Below are 21,408 nucleotides of genomic sequence, written 5' to 3' on the forward strand. Positions count from 1 at the left end.
GTTGCTGAAGTATTTATTGCCTTTCTTCTATAACTAGAATGCGAGTTCCATGGAAACAGCTGGAAAGATAAGCAGATATAGCAAGACCTTGTGAAGTATAAGTTTCAGGATTTCATGAGGTTGCCTTAGTAATATGATCATGGGGTTATGAGATTTTAAACAATTTGTCAAAGGGAAATACTCAGTTATATAACAGGCGAATACTATAATCATCTTGCATTTTCCCTTCATTACACACTGGACTTTATTTACTGTCTGCTGGTGTGGGGATTTGCTGACCCACCTTAATAAGATTTTAGCTGGGTCTATAATACATAGAAATTTTAGCTGGGTCTATAATACATAGAAATTGTGACTTGAATTTACATTGCTAAATTGCAATTAATAAAATTCATAGAGAAGGAAGGAAGAGCTCAGGTTCAAGAGGAATATATCTGCCTTGACTGCAAATAATCCCAAGCCCACACTTTGTACCTTCTGTGAGGTTTCTAACAAGTCAGAAACCATTTACTGCCCATGCATAAACATATGTTTACATCCCTATCCATCTACAATTATTTCTCATTTATTTCCATCCTATCTTGTTGGTGGAATATGTTTCTAGGATTTTAACCATGTTCTTCCATCTTTGCATGTATATATGAAGTATGTGTGAATATATGTGTGTAAAATTTCATGCATAAAGTGACATGGTTTGTGTCTGCACAATTGCCATAGTGTGGATGAGAAGGCCAGAGGACAACCCTGGGTATCAGTCCCCCTTTCTACATTGTCTTATGTAGGGCTCATTTCTTGTTTACAAGAAATACCTAGTCAGCTGTCTGAGAGCTTCTTGAAATTCTCATGTCTCGCCTCCCATCTTGCTATTGGTGCTACAATACAGAGATTGACTTGGGTTCTAGGAATTCAAATTAGAGTTCCCAAGTCTGCACACTGTATGTTAACTTCAGAGCCTTAGCCCAACCCTTATAACCTAGTTTTGATTTCTCTGCTCACTACACATTATGGAATCTATGATTCTGTGCTCTATATTTGAGTCTGTATAATTATTCTATGACAAAATTTGCCATAACCAATCATGTATTATTCACTTCTTAAGCTGACTTGTCCTAAGTGACTAATATCAAAAGTGTGCATGAAAATCAAGCTGTACTAGTAACATATGAATTTTTCTCACAAACTTGTAAAATTACTGCAAAAGAGACAAAAACTATATAGGTATATCAAAAAAAGACATCTAGAATATTCTTCAAATCTTAATGATTCTTAGGAAAACTTAAATTAGGAAAATTTGAGAGTGGTCTTTCTAAACACACACCAATGCTAAACATGTAATAATTTTCAAAAACAATTACAAAGGTTTACAAAACATCTTCAAAATATCAAAGAATATATATTGAACAAAACTTATTAACTCTCAAATCTGTCTGTAGAAAATCATCATATGCATATATGACTCATCTTCAGAAAAACTTTAGAAGTATTGTATTATATGCCACATATTCTGTTAATGTTTTTATATACAATATTTATTAGTCTTTTTGTATCGTTAGTAGACAAACACAACTTGTACCTTTGTTAATTTCAAGAAAAGATTGTGTTGTCTTCTTTATAATTTCTGTACTATTCCTTAAGCCCGACTTTCAAATTCTGTTATGCCAGTGCCTATCAAGTGTAAGTTCATCATAGCAGAAAACCTGAAATTTCTCTCACAGATTTACTCTTGGGTTTTAGAGTAAGGAGGGTGCAATGCTTACTTGAAAAAAAAATCACAGGATGTTGTTTAGCAATCTCTTTTCAAGTTAGTTTACTGTTTCTCTAGAGAGCCATATAGTAGAATCTTTGACATTTATTTCTTAGAGGACACTATAAAATGCTCCGATGGAGATGTGTTTCTGGTGAGGATTACAGAATCCACTTTAACAAGCACCCCAGTGCATTCACAGAGCATTCTCTAAGACCATCAGAAGTAGTTGCTAGAGCCTCCATGGTGACCCTGTGTGTACACAGGTATCTCCTCTTGCTTGCCCGAACTTATGGCTTAGGATCAGGTCAGACTTCATTGTTGGTAGCACAACCCAAAGGTCCCAGTTTCCGACACTAAATCATATCACATGGTGGTTAAGCCAACACTTCATCATGGAAGATTTGTACTTCCTGATGTTTCACTGGGCTCTTTTTCCCCCATATATCATATATTGTTGAAACTTAGGTTGGTGGTGGTGGTGGCACATGCCTTTAATCCCAACACTTAGGAGGTAGAGGCAGGTGTAATAAGTGAGCTCAAAGCTACCCTGTTATGTTACTTAGAGAAATTCTGTCCCAAAAATACCAAAAAAAAAAAATACTGAAATATTGGGGTTTATGTGAATCTCTAAATGCTTTATCACTTCATACCCTTCTGCAGTATTTGTTACTTCTTTTGGAAGATCACTAAACCTGTATCATTAAGGGTAATTCAGTCACTTTTAGAAACAACAACAAAGAGAAAGGCAAACCAAACCAACCTCCCAATATATATTACTCTATTCACTACAGAATGGAGTTTTATGCCTGAAAGTGAAAGTTGTATTCCTTTGTGGCTTGAGATTCTTATTCTGCTCTCTTTAAGTGACAGAATGTGGATGTTAATAATCACACAATCATTGTCTTCATCAGACTAATGTTTATAACTGCCATTCTTGAAGTGTCCAGTTCACCTCAAGTTATAGACTCTTGTAACTGAACTGCATGTCATAGAGATTAGATATATTTTCTCTTTCTGTGGCATCTGTACCTAATGTAAATAAATGTCATTCTTTCCTTTAGAGTAAAATAGACTGTCCCTTGATTCTCATGTTACACAAATGGGGATTAGAAAAGGACTTGGTACGTAGGAAATCTGAGTCTGTTTCCATTTAGGCATAGTCCAGAATAAATCTTTCCCCTTAGCAAGATAATTTCTGTGCCTAATACAGAGATTAACATAGCTTTCAAAGAGTCACAAAAAGCTGGAAGCCAACCATAGACCCTCACAACATCCTCAGCCCAGGTGGGTTCATACCAATATGATAACCAAGTATGTGGTAGACAAATGGAGAAGTGGAGCAGTTTGTTGCTATGGAAAGAAGATAATATGAAGACAAGATGGCAGAAAACAAAAGGCAGATATGGGTGGCCTACACGGCCAACTCAGACTATGTGCCATCTGATGTCCAGGCCTATGATGGCTGGAGGGCTAGCCTGGGTCTATTATCCTACTACACCCGGGATCTATGATGATACCCACAACCTGTTAGCACTTAAGGCCATGTGGATGCCCAGAGTCTGGGATGGCACCTGAGACAACATTTGTGGCCTAGGGACCATGTTGATCTGGATGGCCTGTACTATTACCCAAGACCATGGTGATGTCCAGGCCTCAACTGCAGCCAAATTATGTCTGGGTCCATGGTCCTAATGGGTCTGTGTTAATATCTATTACCACTGGAGGCCATGAGAGAGCTGGCCCTAGTGTCCTGGGTACCTAAGAACTGGTCTTAACCCTGATTTGCCACCTTAACATCAGACATCCATCCTACCACTAGGGAGAGCTGGCCCCAACACTTGTATAAGATGGGAGTTCCTGGTGGAGTCCCATACTGACCAACCAACTTAGCTACCATCCAGCTCCATTTCTAGAGCAGGCGTTTCCAATGCCTACCCCATCTAAGACCTGTGGAAGTTTGTGGAGTCTTGTTCTCCAAAATTCCTCTAGGATATCCTCCTGTTGCCTTGAGTCATGGAGATCCTGTGGTTATTGTTCAGCAGGACCAGTCCATTTTGTGTATCCCAGCAGGTGATACATGGTGTAGGTGTTGGGGTGGGTCAACCTAAGACCCCTGATTTGGGTCTAGATGGAAGATGTACTGGACAGTTTGCCCCTAAGGTGTGGGGCAAAGCTTACTCTCCTAGACTCATGTCATTGCCCTTGGTGAAGAGTAGAGACATCTCTTCCAAGTTCAGGGACTAACTATTACATGGGGGTGTGGCCAGATTCCTGCTGCAGTGTCCAGCAAGGGCCAGAGTCAGATATCCTAGGGCCAGTGGGGATGAGTGCATCACTACTACACTCAGATTTCAACATTCATGGTTCAGATGATGCCCTGTGTTAACACAGATCATGGATCATTACCCCAGCTTCATCAGGAACATGGACCCAGACATGAATTTAGGAAGCAGCTCATGTTCAGATGCCACAGTAGCCCCATGCAGCATAATAGACCACACAGATCAGAATGAGCACCTGTGCAACAAGACCATCAGACACCACATGGTCTTCATTGGATATTCAGACCCTGAAAAATCTACAATGCCCTTGTTGCCAGAAAGAATCATGTACATCAACTCAGACACCAGCTGCTGTTGGGCCATGGAACCAGACATAGCCCACAGCAGCATCATTGGCACATACTACACTATTTCTGCATGTGGCAGTGCAGGTCACCCAGATCAGCATAACCTTGATTTGGCATGGTCCTCAGACAAAATTGTGGTGGCCTAGACCCTAGGCTTCTCTGTCGTCTTTGGGAGCACCATAGGCCACAGACATAAATACAGAACTTAGCTGTGGTACAACCACATACCCACACACTCATGGTCCTTAGTAGAACCCTGGGATTGAATGTCACCATGGTCTCAGGTTACAGTTCATGCCACTCACATCAGCATAGCCTCCATGCAAGCATGGTCTTTGAATTCCAAATTGACTCTGGTGGGCTGCCCAGGACTTTGGCAACTGCATGTTCTTCAATGGTATCAGGAGCCACAGACATCAACACAGACCCTTGCTGTTAAAGGAACACAGACCCACACATGGCCCTCAGCAGCCCTCATGACACTATGGCCCCATGTGGCAGTGCAGGCCACTCAGATTGGCAGGGCTCCAGCAGTGTCATGGTGCTCAGGCACCAACATGACTACATGCTGTGACCTAGATCACAGTCATTTGTGGAGCCTTTGCTGGCACTACAGGCCTTGGACATCAACTCAGATCCTAGGACCACAGAGACAGATATGGTCCTAATCAGCAGCCTAGGCTCAGATATCATTTTGACCCCAGGCATCAGTGAAGGCCACTGGTAGCCTGATCCTCAGATCCCTACACTGTTTCATGTGATGGCCCAGGTCTCAGGTATTTGCATGGTCTTTCAGTGGTATCAGAAGCCATGGATATCAACCCAGACCCTGGCTACAGTAGGTCCAAAGAACCAGAAATGGCTCTACACCACAGCCTAAGCTTTGATACCACAAAGTCCCTGGGTGGCAACAAAGGCCATACAGATTAGCATGTCCCTGGCAGCAACATGGCTCTCTGACACCAACATGGAACCAGATGTCAGACCAGACCCCAGCATTCCACATGGCCTTCAGTGGCTACTGAAGTCATGTACTTGGCTACTGCAAAGCCACAGACCCACAAGACAGAAGCTTTGTCAAGGATGTCATCATGTCCCTCAATGGCAGCACTGGCCACTGAAATTAGCATAGCCCAGTGGCAGCACAGCCTTTGAACACCAAAATGGATGGAAGTGTCATCCTAGATTTGAGTCATCTGCTTGGCCTTGGTAGCAAAATGGGTCATGGAGGTCAACTCAGACCAAAGCTAAAGGAGAAGCACAGATCCAGACATAGCCCTGGGAAGCAGCCCAGGCCCAGACAGCACCCTGGTTGTAAACAGGCTGCCAACATCAGCATGACCCTCACTGCCCTTGCATCTTCACATTTGCCTCTCACCACAGTGTATGAACATTTCTGCCCACTTTCTCATTTCTCCATATACTTGCTTGTCAAATTGGCACCACACCATCTGGCACAACAAGGTGCTGGGTGGGTCTCTGGATGTCTTTGGGCAGCCCTGGCCATGAGCAATCCAGCTTCCCTGTGTGGTTTTCACCCACCTAAGCCGCATGACTTCCACTAGGCCCATGGATGGCTTCTGGCAAGTCTGGCTTTTAAGGATGCAGTCTGCCCTCTGGGTATACTCTGCCTGCCTGAGCATCATGGCCTTGCTTTTTTGTTTCAATTATTTTTATTTTTTACTTTTATTTTTTGATTTGAGGGAGGCTACAAAGGTAAAATGTGAACATATAAGGACTTGGAAATGAGTGTGTTTACAGTGCATGATGTCAAGTTTCCAAAGAATCCATAAAAATTTTAAAAAAGAGACACAAAAAGAAAGTGGGTATTTATGCTACATTATTTTTTTTTCATTTCAGTTATCTCCTAATCAAAATAAATCATGATGCTAAATCAATAAATCACTTTATTTTTGTGTGCCCATGTATATGGTCCTGTCTGTTGGTAAATAGAGTTTGTATGCCCATACATACGTGCCATGAGTAGTGTGTGTGTGTGTGTGTGTGTGTGTGTGTGTGTGTGTGTGTGTAAGTTATGGTTAAAAATCTTTGCCTTGTAACTCTTTAAGTTTTTAAAAACTTTTTAACCTGTTCTACCACTGAACCAATTGGCTATAATGGCTAGCCACTAAATCCCAGACCAATCTGTGTCCCTAAACCTTATACACACTAGAATTCCACATCTGTGTGGATATAGGTGGATTTTTAACATGGGTGCTGAGATTCAAATTCATATCCTCACACTTGATGAGCAAATACTTCACTCACTAATCCATGTCTCCAACACATGCTCAATACACTTAATCATGACACTTTGAAATGGCACTTTCTCTGCTATACACAACCATATTTTATAGCTGAAATGAACATTTAAAATTATGAAGAAATAACTCAACATAAAGAAATTAATAAGAAACAGCCAGAATCTTCAAATGAGGGGATGTAGATCAGGTGTGCCTTATGACAGCCATGGCTCATTTTTCAATCATTTAGGAAATAAGAACAATTTGTTCATCAGACATAGATTTATTTTTGAATTACCTTTTTTTTTTTTTAAACTTCTCAGTCTTTGACTTTATGTACACCGGTCCCTGTACCCAACCTGCTCTCTGAGAACTAATTAAGGATACTCTGTATTTAAGTTTTATTTCCTCTCTGTTTTTGTCTGTCTCCATCCTTTGATGCCAACAGAGTTACAAGTTCCTTGCAGCGTCCAATCTCAAGTAGCACAAACGAAGACTCTGCTCTCCTCAGGCCACAAACTAACCATGGTATAATGAATGACCTGCAGCTTCGGGTTGCTTCTGGAATGCCAAATGACCACAGCTCTATGCCTCTGGAATGTGCAATAGACTCAGTATTAGCCAGGTGATCCAAAGCTGCATGCCACTGGGATGAGAAATAGGTTCTGGCTGTTAGAATACCAAATGCCTGCTCAACAAGAAGACAAGGTGAATGTTGTGGATAAGCCTTCCTAAAGGGATAGTGATTGACTTCCTGCTGTGAGATACCATCAGTTAATTCTCATTTCACCTGAGCCTGAGTCCCAAACTCCCTGTGATATTCCCACTGGGGAAAAAAAAAATCCAACCTTTCCCAACTCACAAAAGCAGATCTGTTCTAGTGCTCAGAAATGGAGTCAACTATGCAAACTTCTTATCTTTGCCTAAGAGGAGAAACAAAAAGTATTTTTAAAATTTCATTTCCACAATGCCTTCATTTAGAATTACAGAGCTTAGCTTTAGATGAATTGTCAATGAAGTCCTATTCAGACCATACAACTCCCTCATGAAGAAGAAGCCTGGACCATCATCATGGAATTTGCCTGTGGAGGAATAAGAAAGGTGTGAAGATTTTTACATCCATCAGACTTCAAAACTGTGGTTAATGAATCTTACTCCCTTTTGATTTTTTTCATTGTCATTCCTTTGTGAATATTTCATTTTCCTCTTGGCTCTTCATTGCATTTCAATGCATTGGTTTTAAAAGGCAGATTTGCAAACTGAGTATTAAAACTCTAGGATACTATATCTCCAAAATCTATAAGACAATAAGAAGATAAAGGACCAAACCTCCTGAAAGCTTTGGGACTTGCAAGCTTCTTTGTAATACCCTTAAGCCAAAACAATCTGCCCACTTCCCTCATACCTGTCTGTTTAACTCAGGCAGATGAATTCAGAATTACATTCTTTATACTTTGGCAAATGAGTCAACCAGAAGGATGCCTCAATCAGGCCTTGTTTTACTTATAGTGTATTACTTAGAAAAGCCATAAACTTCAGTTTGACAGAGCTGTAATGCTCATTGCAATAAGCTTTCCATGTGTGCAGGCTTGATGACAAACTTTCATATTCAGCCAACAAAATATAGCAAAAATATTAACGATGTGTGGTAAATTGCCACTGATATGCTCAGTCTCAATGATGGAAAGAATTGTGGGTAAATGAGAATATCTGGCTGCCTAATAGCACACCAAAAGTCCGACATGATGTCCTGTCCTTAGGGGATGATGATGAAAGAGGGACAAAACCAGCTATAGAAAGATTCAGGTAGCCCCACTCAGAGTGAAAAACCTGGGAGGAAAGGATGTCAGTACTAGCAAAAGTTATAGCCATCATCTTGTAACTCATTAATCATTTCTATGTTAAAATCAGATTACAGAAGAGGGATGTACAAGAGCCAATGTGAAACTATAAGTGTGGGATTCTGAGTCAAAATCTAGTGCTCTTTTGCTCATTTTTCTACCACAGAAATCAGTAACCTTAAGAGAATACCTGGACCTAAAGAAAGACAGAAATATCCCTTGGACATAGTCAGCCTGTAACTCTGAATTCATCAGCAATTATTGAGTTTGCATTCCCTTCTTGGTATAGTGTTTGATGCTTCTACTGATAGTATGGAAGGACAATGCAGTTCAAAATTTATGAACACATAATACTTTTCCTTTCTGTAATCTTTAAAGGGCAAGAACAATTCCTTAAAGTTATCACAGCATGGTAACGACTCATTTCATTAACAATACAAAGTGTATATAAAGGGCCTTTTTCCCCACTAACTATGGCCAGTATGGTGAGACATGGCCCAACTCTAATTCCCACATTTACAAATATGTCCTCAGTAAGTTGGCTGTTTTAGATAACCTTCTTCATTTGATTCTTTCATCCTGTGTTTTCACTTCATTAACCCTTGCTCCCTCCATTCATCCTTTCTACTCATCCTCCATGACATCATTCCTTCTTTTCTTTAATCCTTGTTTTTTTTTTTTTTCAACAAATATTATACTCAGGTGTAAGCCACTGAAGCACGATGAAACAATATTTTTAAAACCTTCTGTTCCATGTACTAATTGAATTGCTGTACACTGTGAAATCCACTCATGGGAAAGTAAAAGTCACTAAGGGAGCCCAGGAGAAAGGATCCTCCTCGTTTGGGCAGAAGGAAGGCAAAATAATGATTTGTCCTCTGATGCAGGACAGAGAATCAAAAGTACTGGTTGAAGCAATCCAGATAAGGTGGTTACAGGAGACATTTCAAAAAACGAGATTTCTAAATGAAATGAAAATGAAGTCTAGAAAGCATCAAATGTACACTGTGAACACAATGGTAAGTAGAAGTGGGAAGACAGCATAAAATCAAAACATATGGGGTGGATGTAAGTGTGAGTCTGTTTCCAGCCTGAATTCAGCAAGACCTGAACATCCCAACACAGATGAAGCAGAAGAGAATGAAGATGATAGAGACCCTCAAGGAGGTAATAAGAAAATCCCTTAAAGGCATGGAAGGAAAAATTCAATAAATAGAGAAACAGACAAACCAAAAATTACAAGAAATAATTCAAACAGTGCAAGGTTTGAAAAGTGAAATAGAGACCAAAAAGAAAAGAAAAAGCAACCAACCAAGCATACAGAAACAACCAACCAAACCAAACAAATACAAATAAACAAAACAGAGTCTGAGGGAATGAAGGAAGTAGAAAATTAGGCAAAAAAATGTAAGCATAACCATCCTGAACACAAAAGTTGAAAAAGAAAACTTCAGGCATTGAAGATACACTTGGAAAAATGGGTTCATCAACCAAAGAATCTTAAGTTCAACAAATCCCTGACATAAAATATCCAGGAAATACGGAACGCTGTGAAAAGGCAAACCTAAGAATAATAGGTATAGAAGAAGGTTAAATATTCCAATTCAAAGGTGAAGAAAATATATTCAACTAAATCATAGATGAAAATTTTCTGAACCTAAAGACAGACAAGCCAATGAAAGTACAAGAAACTTACAGAACAACACATAGAGTGGACCACAAAAGAAAGTCCTCTTGCCACATAATAATCAAAACACCAAACATAAAGAAAATATTAAGAACAGCAAAGGAAAAAGGTCAAGATATATATATATATATATATATATATATATATATATATCAAGATATATATATCAAGATATATATATCAAGATATATATATATATATATATATATATATAATGTAATTTTTGGTTTGTCTGTTTCTCTATTTATTGAATTTTTCTTTCCATTCCTTTAAGGGATTTTCTCATTACATCTTTGAGGGTCTCTGTCATCTTCATTTTCTTCTGCTTCATCTGTATTGGGATGTTCAGGTCTTGCTGAATTCAGGCTAGAAACAGACTCACACTTACATATATATATCAGAATTACACGTGACTTCTCCATGGAAACTCTGAAGGCCAGAAGGTCCTGTGTAGACACTCTGCCACCTCTAAATAAAATCACAGATGCCAGCCCAAACAAATATTTCAAACACTATTGATGGAGAAACCAAGATATTCCATGACAAACCAGATTAACCAGATTTAAACAATACACATCAATGAATCCAGCCCTACAAAAAGTTCTGGAAGGAAAACTACAACCCAAGGAAATTACCTACACCCACAAAACCTTAGGCAATAGATAATCCCACTTTACCAACAGCCAAAAGGAAAATGTGGGGAAATCCACACACAATGCCACCACCAATGACAAATGCAAAACAAGAATTAACAATCAATGGTTATTAATATCACTCAATATAAAAAGACACAGGCTAAAAGAATGGATATGAAGACAGAATCCATCCTTCTGTAGCATACAAGCAACATACCTCAACTTCAAAGACAGACATCACCTCATAGTTTGGGTTGGGAAATAACTTTCCAAGCAAATAGACTCAAGAAACAAGACGGTGTAGAAATACTTATATCTAACAAATTAGACTTTAAACTAAAATCGATTTAAAGAGTCAAAGAAGGTCATTTATTATTCATCAGAGCAGAAATCCAACAAGATGAAGTCTCAGTTCTGAATATCTATCTATGCCTCACATACAAAGGAACCCACATTCGTAAAAGAAACAATATTAAAACACAAATATCACATAAAAACTCACACACAGTGAGATATTTCAACACCCCACTGTCAACACTAGACAGGTCCACCAGACAGAATCTTAACTAACTAACAGAAGTTATGAACCAATTGGGTTTAAAGACATTTAAAGAACATTCCATCCAAACACAAAAGAATATACCTTCTTCTTAGCATGACATTTAACCTGCTCTAAAATGAACCACATAACTCCCTGTATCTAATCAGCCCACCATGCTTCAAAGATTGAATTCAACAACACAAATTGCAGAAAACCTACAAACTCATGGAAACTGAACAATAAGAAATTGCACAATTGCTGGGTCAAGGAAGAAATAAAGAAAGAAATTAAAAACTTCCTAGAATTCAATGTTCCATAGAGACACAGTCAATGATAATGACATACTTGCCTCCTGGGGAAAATGGTACTGATGTAGTCTATCTGGACAAAGGTAGGCATGCTGTTTTATAAATATTATCTGATCATATATTCATGTAATACATATATTTGCTCATATACCTATATAAATCATATACAAATAAGTGAAAATGAAATAAATCAAGAATGCATGTGTATTTGTGAATATGTGAACATATTTGTAGGAACATATACATGAATATATGTAACAGAGTATTATCTGCACTGATGCACATGTGTATACAAAAATAGAGAGGTGCATGTTTACATTTGTGCATAAGAATGTAGAAATCAAAGATTCATGTCCTGAATTATACCTCCATAGCTCTTTTAAATTATTCATTTAGGCAGAGCTCCCCAATCAAATCCCAAAGTTCAAAGATATGGCTGGTCTTACTAGACAGATTGTTTTGGGGATAGACTGTTCCTAACTTTCGTGACTGAAATTACAACCATCTACAAGGGTTATATGGATGTGAATACTAATCTGTACACTTTCAGAGCAAGAACAAACCAATGGTTTGTGCTCTTATACCCACATAATACTTTTGTTTTAGTGAAGGTTTTTTTTCTTATCATGGGACTCACTGACCAACTTGATTTTCTGGTCAGTGACTCTCTTGATTGTATGTATGTATGTATGTATGTTTTCCTTTCTTTTCCACCAATGTTCACTTAAGTAATAGGAATCTCAAAAAGTCAGGTCCCCATGAGTGCATAGGAAAGACTTGACCAACTGAATCTCACAACCTCAAACATCATTCATTTGGCAGCATAAGTAGCATGTTATGAATAGTACCATAAAATATAGATTTTAATAATATTTTAAATATTTTAACAAAGAAGTGACATGCTGTATCTTTGGAATCACTGACATTCACTTTACACCAATTAAGCATTAAATGTAGAACTAAATGTTTGCCCCAGTCTTTTACTTCATACAGATTTATCTTGCAGCAAAGAAATAATTAAGCACTGCAGTGAAAGAAGTGTAAATGATGTGCACTTTTTTTTTCATCCAAAATGTCTTAGGATCTACAGAGACAAAGAGTACCCCATTAATATCTGAAATGTGAGTGATGTGAATCTTTAAAATGGCAAGTAATGTTTGGATGGATGTGAAATCTCAGGACAAAATTAAGGAACTGGGTCATTAACTAGCTAGAAAGTATCCACTACACACTTAAGTACTACTATTCATTTGGAAGTAAGCATTTTACAAATGTTACAACTCTTCCAAAATTTGTCATTAGACTAGCCTCATTGACTAGAATTAGTTGAGGTTTGAGTTTGCTGTAATATGTGAGCAAAAATGCTTAGTGTTGTTGGGTTTTTATTGGATATAAAAGAGTATAGAGAGAAAACATGGCTATGAAGACATGAGATTATGAAATTTAATATAATTACATATTTAAGCTCCCTTTTCCTTCCATTACACCATTCTATATAGCCACACTCAGCCCTTGCTTTGTCTCAAATTATAGCTTCCTTTATACATTTTTGTTACTTACATGTATATTTACAAAAACATATACATATATTACTTAAGACATAAATAAAACCTTCTCAGTCTTCATAATATTATGTTTTTGTATGATTTGAGGGCAGAGTATTTGCTATTGGGTATCATTGGATATCACTTTAAAAATATTGAGATGATGAGACTGAAGAGTTTGCTCAGTAATTAAGAGAGATTACTGCCCTTGAAAAATACCTGAGTTTGTTTTCTAGCATCCACATTGAGAGGCATTCAGAACCCTGTGTAACTACAGCTTCACAGGATCTGATTTTCTCATTTGGTGTCTAAAGGCAACTGCACTCTTGTGCACATACCCTTATACAGATACACATAGATACACATACAACATATAATTTAAGATTTAAAATAAGTATTTTAAAATGGTATAGTACTACAATGATATACAAAATGATATTTTTGTAAGAGGTGCATAGATCATTTAGAATCAAATTTTATGATTACTTTTCAAAGAATGTGTTTATTAGTGAGGTATTTATTGTTATTTTTAAAATTATGCTATTCTAGAAATACTAAATCTATAGAAAAGAGTCATTACTGACAAATGATAGGGATATATGTAGTTAAGAGGCTGTGGTCAAGCTTGAGTTTGAAGCTTTTCAAAAGAGCTGGAGGAAGTCCAAGAATATTTTTATTCATCAGCTTACCTCTATCCACTCTCATTCCTCAAATAACTAATTGCAAAGCACAGTCTCACCTTTGGGGTTATAATGCTGGAGTTGCAACCTGAGTTAACTGTCTTTCTCTATCTGACACAGTCTGTCATTTATTTGGCCTTTGATAAATACAAGGAAATGGAGCTGGCACAATCATATGATGAAACTATAATTTCAGTACTCTGGGTACATCACAATGTAGTTAAACAAGCTGAGACATTCTTTCCTCCTCTACATGTTTTGAGTCTTGATTGAGCATCCAGTGTGTGTACTGGAGGATCAGTCAGGAAATGAAATGTAATGGGGCATATGTTTACAAATCTGTATTTGCATATACAGAGGTCTTTATATTTTTGCAGTAGGAAAATATCCTCCAAATTTTTTATTCAGGGCTTCATTTCTACTTCCTTAAAATGAGGCAGTTATGCAAGACACACTTGTCTTACAAGAGAGCTGTTGGGAAATCTGATGGAGCATAAATAAGAGATTAAATTTCAAATGTTTACCATCTCCATTTCTTTAACTTGAAAAGATAAATGTGGCATGCCCCCATTAATTTTTATGTGCTCTTAATTACATATGAAGACATTTTTATATTGCCAACCCTTTCTTAACATTAATCCCTTTGATATTTTATTGTATTTTAATGAATATTAGTTAAAGTGAGATTAAAAATTATGCCAAACAATGGGAGGAATGATGCAACAAAAATACTTATACAGAAAGGAACTAAACAGTCCACCAAGAAATGATTTAGTTTGTGTAAGCATCCATTGTGGCTGTACATTATTTCTTTAAATTAAATTCTATATTAAAAGTTTCATCATTCAAATTCAAATTCAATATAGTATATTATAAATATGTATAAAATATTTGTTATAAATAAAACATTAAATATTTTTAATTTTTATTTTAAACTTTTATTTACTTACCAACCACAGTTCTTCCTTTCTTTCCTCTTCCTGCTCCCTCTACCTCTCTCCAAGCACCCCATCCAACATTAAATATTAATGATACATTTAGATTGGACATTTAGGGTACTAGACACATTACAGCTAGTTTTCTCTTAAAATGGTATGAAGTTTGAATACTTCTCAAGTATATTAGAAGCATCAAATTATATTCCACAGTTAAGATGTTTTGATATAAATGACAGAAAAGAAATAACAGAGGGAAGGAGAAATAGAAAGTATATAGGTAAACTAAATGTGTACAAAGAATAGAAATTAAAAGGGAATTATAATGATACATCATTTATGATTTAATAAAGCTTGCCGGAGGGAACAAAATGCAAAGTTAGACACCAACCATAAATGTCAGGCAATGATATTAACTCCTTTAATCCTAGGACTCTGAAGACAGAAGAAGATTGACCTCTGTTCCTTAAAGCCACACTGAGCTACATGAAATTGATGCAGTCTAAAAGAGAAAGAGCTCACATAAATGTGATCTCACCACTTGGGATCACAAGCCTTTAGTCCCAGAAATAAAGAGGTGGATACAGGAGTGATAAGGCTGGTCAGAGAGAGGAATATAAGGCAAGAGGAGACAGGAACTCAGAGGATTGCAATGTGAGGCTTGCCTCTGATGATTCCTGAAGACAGAACAGCTGTTTCAGCCTGAGGTAGAGATGAGCATAGGGCTGGCTAGGTTGTTTTTCTGATCTTATGTCTGAAGCCAATATCTGTCTCTGGGTAATTTTTTATTATTCATGTTATAGGAAATCAGCACAACAACAACAACACACGTATACAGCTATAAGCACATATACACATTCATAAATTCACATACAAATATATCTGTCTGGCCTTTTATTCCTCATATTACCAGAGGTTAGTAAACTGCTATCTCCTTGATAATCTGCAGAAAACTAAGGCAAAAAGAACTTAACTTTTATGAGTCTGTTGTTACACTGTGGAGAACTTGTAATCTTCCATAAATAAATAGCTAAAATAAAATTGAAATTCATACCAGAAACATATATCTTGAACTACCTGGAAGAAAAGAGTATTACTTTGTAAAACTGTATTTTAGAAGATGAGATGTTGAGACTGGAAAACTGATATGCTAGTTAAAGTGCTGCTTTCCCAGAAGTTGGGTCCATAACACCCACATCTGGAACCTTGCAACTGCCTATAATTCCAGTTTCAAGAGTTCTGACATCTCTTCTGTACTCTGTAGGTTGCACACACATGTGACAGTCATTCATAAAGACATACACATACACTGTAATATAAGACATACAATGATAAGATTAATTTTTCTTAGTAGAAGAAATACTTTGGGCCGAAAATAAAAGTAAAATATGGGTAATTGAATGAAGAAAGATGAAGTTAAATGATATTTGAAGGAAATAAACAACTAATGCCGTGAAAACTCAGAATTATTTTCCCCCAAAATTATTAAAATCTCAAGCATCAAGGGTCACTGAGAAGCAGAAAATTTTGATGATAGAATTTTTATCAGCTTTCAATGAGTTTAGTAGCCTTTGAAATTTTTACATTTCATCATGACACCTATTATTATAAAATTTTAATTCTCTCACATTTGAATTCTCCTTATCAGTAGAAATGTACATACCAATACTTTCCCTGATGTTGGAGACTGAAGTTCCCTCCAATATGACCTTTTCTTTGTGAACTGCTCTGAAGATTCCTTGTCATCCCCTGTCCTTAGTCAGAAGTTGGATCAACTTTCTTTTCCATTTTCTAAGCATGTGGCTCAGGATTCTGAGTCAACCTTACAGGTGAATCACCAAGGACACAAATGCCCTCTTCTTGGAGGAATGGTTCTAACATTTTTCACACATTAAAAACACCTCTCCTTGTTGGATGGAATGAGTCCCTGAAGCTGGGCTTTGAGATTTCAATAAATAATAACAAACCCAGACTCTTTCCTCTCTCTCTCTCTCTCTCTCTCTCTCTCTCTCTCTCTCTCTCTCTCTCTCTCTCTCTCTCTCTCTCTCTCTCTCTCTCTGTGCTTTCTGTGGATCAGGATGTAAAACTCTCAGTTACTGCTCCTTGCCAACTTGTCTAGTGCCTACCATGATGGCCATTTCTGAAGAAGTATTTCACTGGTTTTAGGTTTCAAATGCATAAAACACCTACACAGGTTTCTGTTTGCAGATCAGGATGTAGCTCTCAGCTATTTATCCAACACCATGCCTGTTTGCTGTCAGCAACCTGCCATGATGATAATGGACTTAACCTCTTAAAGTGTAAGCAAGTTTCCAATCAAATCAAATGTTCTTTTATATGTTTTGCCTTGGTGATGTTCTCTGTTTATAGCAATAGGGTTGTGACTGAGAAAGAAAGTAATAGTTGAAAAATTTTTTCAAGTCGAAAATATTTAGGTTTTTTTTTTTTTGGGGCAGGATAACTAACTATCTGCATATCTGTGCAGCATATAAATATGAAATTATATCTAGGTAATACTCTTAGAAAAATGCATTTTGTGCCCTTTATTAAAGTAGTTTAAAATATGTAAGAACTCAAAGAGATGAGGGTGTTCCAGGGGATATTCCAGATAATCTTTGAAAATGTAAAGGTTGATTTGGTTTCAGGATAGATCTAAATACGGAAGCAATAAAAATTATTACCCTCAAAGACATATAATTGGCAGAAGAAGGAGAGTCTTGAATGCTTGCATATTTCCAAATTAATCAAATTTACAAATAGAGATGGTTATTTAGGAATTAACAGATTGTCAGGAAATTTAAAATAGTTAAATAAAACTTTTATTTTAAACATGAAAATGTGTTTATCTCTCTTGAGATCAGTACTAAGGAGAGATAAGGAGCACAATAAAGAACAAGCTTTTTTTTTTTAAAATAACTACATATGTTTTACCATTTTATGTCTAAATGGAAAAGAAAGAACCAAATATAGTAATAGTACATAAATGAAATTTGAATATATATTTAAAACAAGAGACAAAAAATATGGATATAAAAGAATTAAATGAGTAAATAAGGTCAGAGCAAGTGTAGAAATATGTTTTGAAGATAACTCTTGTTATAATGAGCAATGAATTAACCTCATCTATATGCACTGGGAAAATGACGGGGATGTTGCAAAGTAATAGAGGCTAAGAAATAGAGAGGTCTGGCCCACATGCACATACTCTACCTCTTCTATCAAACTCACCATCATTAATCTACTTATTGTCTGTAGAAAAAAATAAGGAGAGGAAAGGAGGTGATATTTGAATAAGCATTCTAAAGAGAGACCTGATGCTAAGAAAGACATTTTCACATCAATTCTTTTGCAACCTATTTTCAACTCAGAATCTTTTCCTCACTACCATTTGCCCTTTGAATTTTGGTTGAAAGGAAATGGGAACTATGGCTTAATCCCAAGAAGTTTAGGAGTCCTCACTGAGTTGATCCATTTCAGGATAAGTAAGTAAAATGCCTATCGTCAATAAAAGAAAAATAGAAAAAAAGTAAAGATTGCCCTAGATAAAAGTGTCTTTTAAGGAAAGTACAATTTCTAGATTATAGAGTACACCATATATTAAATTCCTCTGGGAGAGAAATAGAGTGTTTCCAATGACTTCAGTAGACTACATAATCCTAGTTTTATTTCACCATGTAAATTTTGTTCATTTCAGTTTAAACAAGGAACATTTCACATTTTGTTTTGTTTAGTAAATTCTACTTAATCTGTTTATTACTAAATGGAACTCTGTCAACTAAATTTAATGAAACAGTTACATGTTATCATAATTTTTAAAAAAAGTAAAAATGAAATCTGAAATACCTTTCTCTGGTAGTTTTCTGGACCCAGGTATAAACTTTTCTTTGTTCTTCTAGAAATCAGTCAGGTGATGCTCCTTTTGTCCAATGCTCATCTAAACATATGGAACTGAGAGTTGTATCATACATATATCTATACATGGAAAACAACTGTACATTCTGTGAGTGTATGGAAGAGAATGGACTGTGGGAGCAAGGCTTGGGGCTTTCTTCCTTCCCTTTGCCCAAACTGTCCCTAGCTGTGGTGTAGTTCTGTAATATTTAAATACATTGTCACCTTTCTATCTTTCTTTATTTCTTTCCTTCCTCCTTCCTTCCCTTCCTCCGTCTGTCCCTCCCTCCCTCCCTTCCTTCTTTCTGTCTGTCTTTCTTCTTTTTTAAAAAAAACTTGTTTCCCTGTGTAATAGTCCTCCCTGTGCTGGAGTTCACTCTGTAGATAAGGCTGGCCTTGAACTTGCAGAGATCCATTGGCTTCTGCCTCCCCAGTGCAAGGATTAAAGTTGTGACACACCACCACCTGGTCATTGTCACCTTTCTTGATGTATTCTTTCTTGTGCATAATATATTATCACTTTCACTCACTGGAACAACACAACCTGCCTTGTAGTGTGATTTTTAACTCTAACATCAATTACCACTTTCACTTCTGATCTTTAATTACTTCTGTTGCCAGTTAAGTCGACCAAAGCACAGACCACATTCTCTCCTTAAAACCTATAGCTCCCTACTATCTCCACCTATAAATTTTAAATGCTATATAGTGACTGAAAGGGGCCTGACCCCTGCTCCACTGCCCAGAAGTAACAGTTACAGTTTTATCTTCCTATTGTTAAGGCAATTCTAGAACTGTTCAGCTTCTTTCATTTGACTAAATTGATAACTTTTACTGCCCATTCTTGTATTCACATCACTTCATTCCTTCATTTTAGAGTCAGTAGGCTTTTTCTATCTAACTTCATTTTACTCTTATTTATCTCCTTCTTTTCCTCAGAGAAGCCTCCTTTACCCAAACAGTAGTTCATATATCTCTGCAAAATTTCCTGCCCTGTCATGGCTTCATTACATTACTTTTCTACAGTCCGTGCTCAACACAGATCCATAGCTATAGAATATATGTGCCTGCTCATCATTGATCAGAACTTATACCAATGTCCAAACCAATTTAAGAATTCAAGAGTCTCACATGTGATTGCTACAGTTTTAACAGACATATATAAAAACTTCAAAAATACTATGCTACTCCCCCCCCCCCAACACTCCACAAGAAGGGTGATGCCTTCTAGGAGGGTCCAACAAAATCTGCCAAATCATTTGGAAAAGGGACTAGGCCCTCCCACTTGCCTCTAGGTTTGGAGGGTGGTTGGGGTAGCATGGGAGGGAGAAAGGGAGGAAGGAAGGGAGAGGGTACTGGAATCAATATGTAAAATAAGAATAAAATTAAATAAAAAATATTATGCTATAGAAAACCAATGATTTTGCTTCCATATTGACAACTAGTTAAACTGATGAACCTTTAAAATGACTCTTCCAGGGGGAAAATGTATCAGTAAATGTCAAAAAGTATTGTCAGCCATGGTAGCTTTAAACAAGCCCTGAATCGCAGATCTCATTATCTCAGAGAGCTTATGAGTTTGTGTTTGGGTCAGAGATAAGGTGTCAAAGTATCTTTAGGGAGGGGGTGAGTCATATTGAAACAAGTTTCAATAATTCCATTGTTTTCATTACCCTGAAAGTCAAATGATTTCCTTTTATTTGGAGAGCCAAGTATTTGACATTAGAGCTCTGGATCAAACCTTTTGTTCAATATATATTTCTTGAAAATTCCATTGTTACTGAACTATTTACAGCTTCAGATTCCTCATATGTGGTCAAAATGACATTACACAAAGAATAAACACAACTTTATGTAACACCTAAATCAATGCTGATTGCACAGTATTATTACAGTAAATATATGTTCTAAATATTCCTAGGTTATTCATGATTTATCCATGATGAAATATTAAGCTAACCCAGGTGAAATGACAATAATATTATGCTTTTCATTGTAATCAGCCTAGTCACATGAAAGTTTACCTGCTTCAAACTACCAAATTATGTCTTCCTGGGATGCCTTTCACATTTTGTGAAGGGCAATTCTTGTCTTGACATTTTGTTTCCTGAGTTTCCCCTGATATGGCCTCCACATTGAGAAAACCCATCTTTAAAATGAAGGGAGATTTAATGATCAAACATAGCTGATCCCAGTTCCTTTAGAAGTGAGGCAGATTTGCTGTTATTTCCATATACTTTTACAATGAATAGTGCTGTTGACTCTGCCCAATATGCATACGTAAAGAGTCAAGGAACCAGTGTAAATTTCAGAAATTTAAATGTGTAGGTGTTTACAAGAAAATATGTTGGAATAAAAAATTGATAGGAGAAAAATAAAACCTCTTCATTGCTTATTCATCTTCATCCCTTTTTTCTCATTGTCATCTCCTTAGTTAAAACACTTAAGAACAAGCAGAGATCAACCCAAGAGGATAGGAAATACAAAAAGAAGAAAATGTAGAGGCTTGGGGAGATCCTTAAAATATTTCATTACATTCTTGTACATTGTTTTTCAGTGGAACCTTAAACAAGTACCAAAGGAAAATGTTCATTATTTATAAGACCACTTGTCCCTTATGGGCAATTTATGGCTGCTTAAAAATTTTATTCTTGAAATTGTAGTTTTTTAATTAATATATCTTTTGCTTGCTTTGTAATAGAGCTAAAATTAGGTCCCTCTGTTGGC

The sequence above is a fragment of the Phodopus roborovskii genome, unplaced genomic scaffold (assembly GCF_943737965.1).
Source record: "Phodopus roborovskii unplaced genomic scaffold, PHOROB, whole genome shotgun sequence".
Taxonomy (NCBI): domain Eukaryota; kingdom Metazoa; phylum Chordata; class Mammalia; order Rodentia; family Cricetidae; genus Phodopus; species Phodopus roborovskii.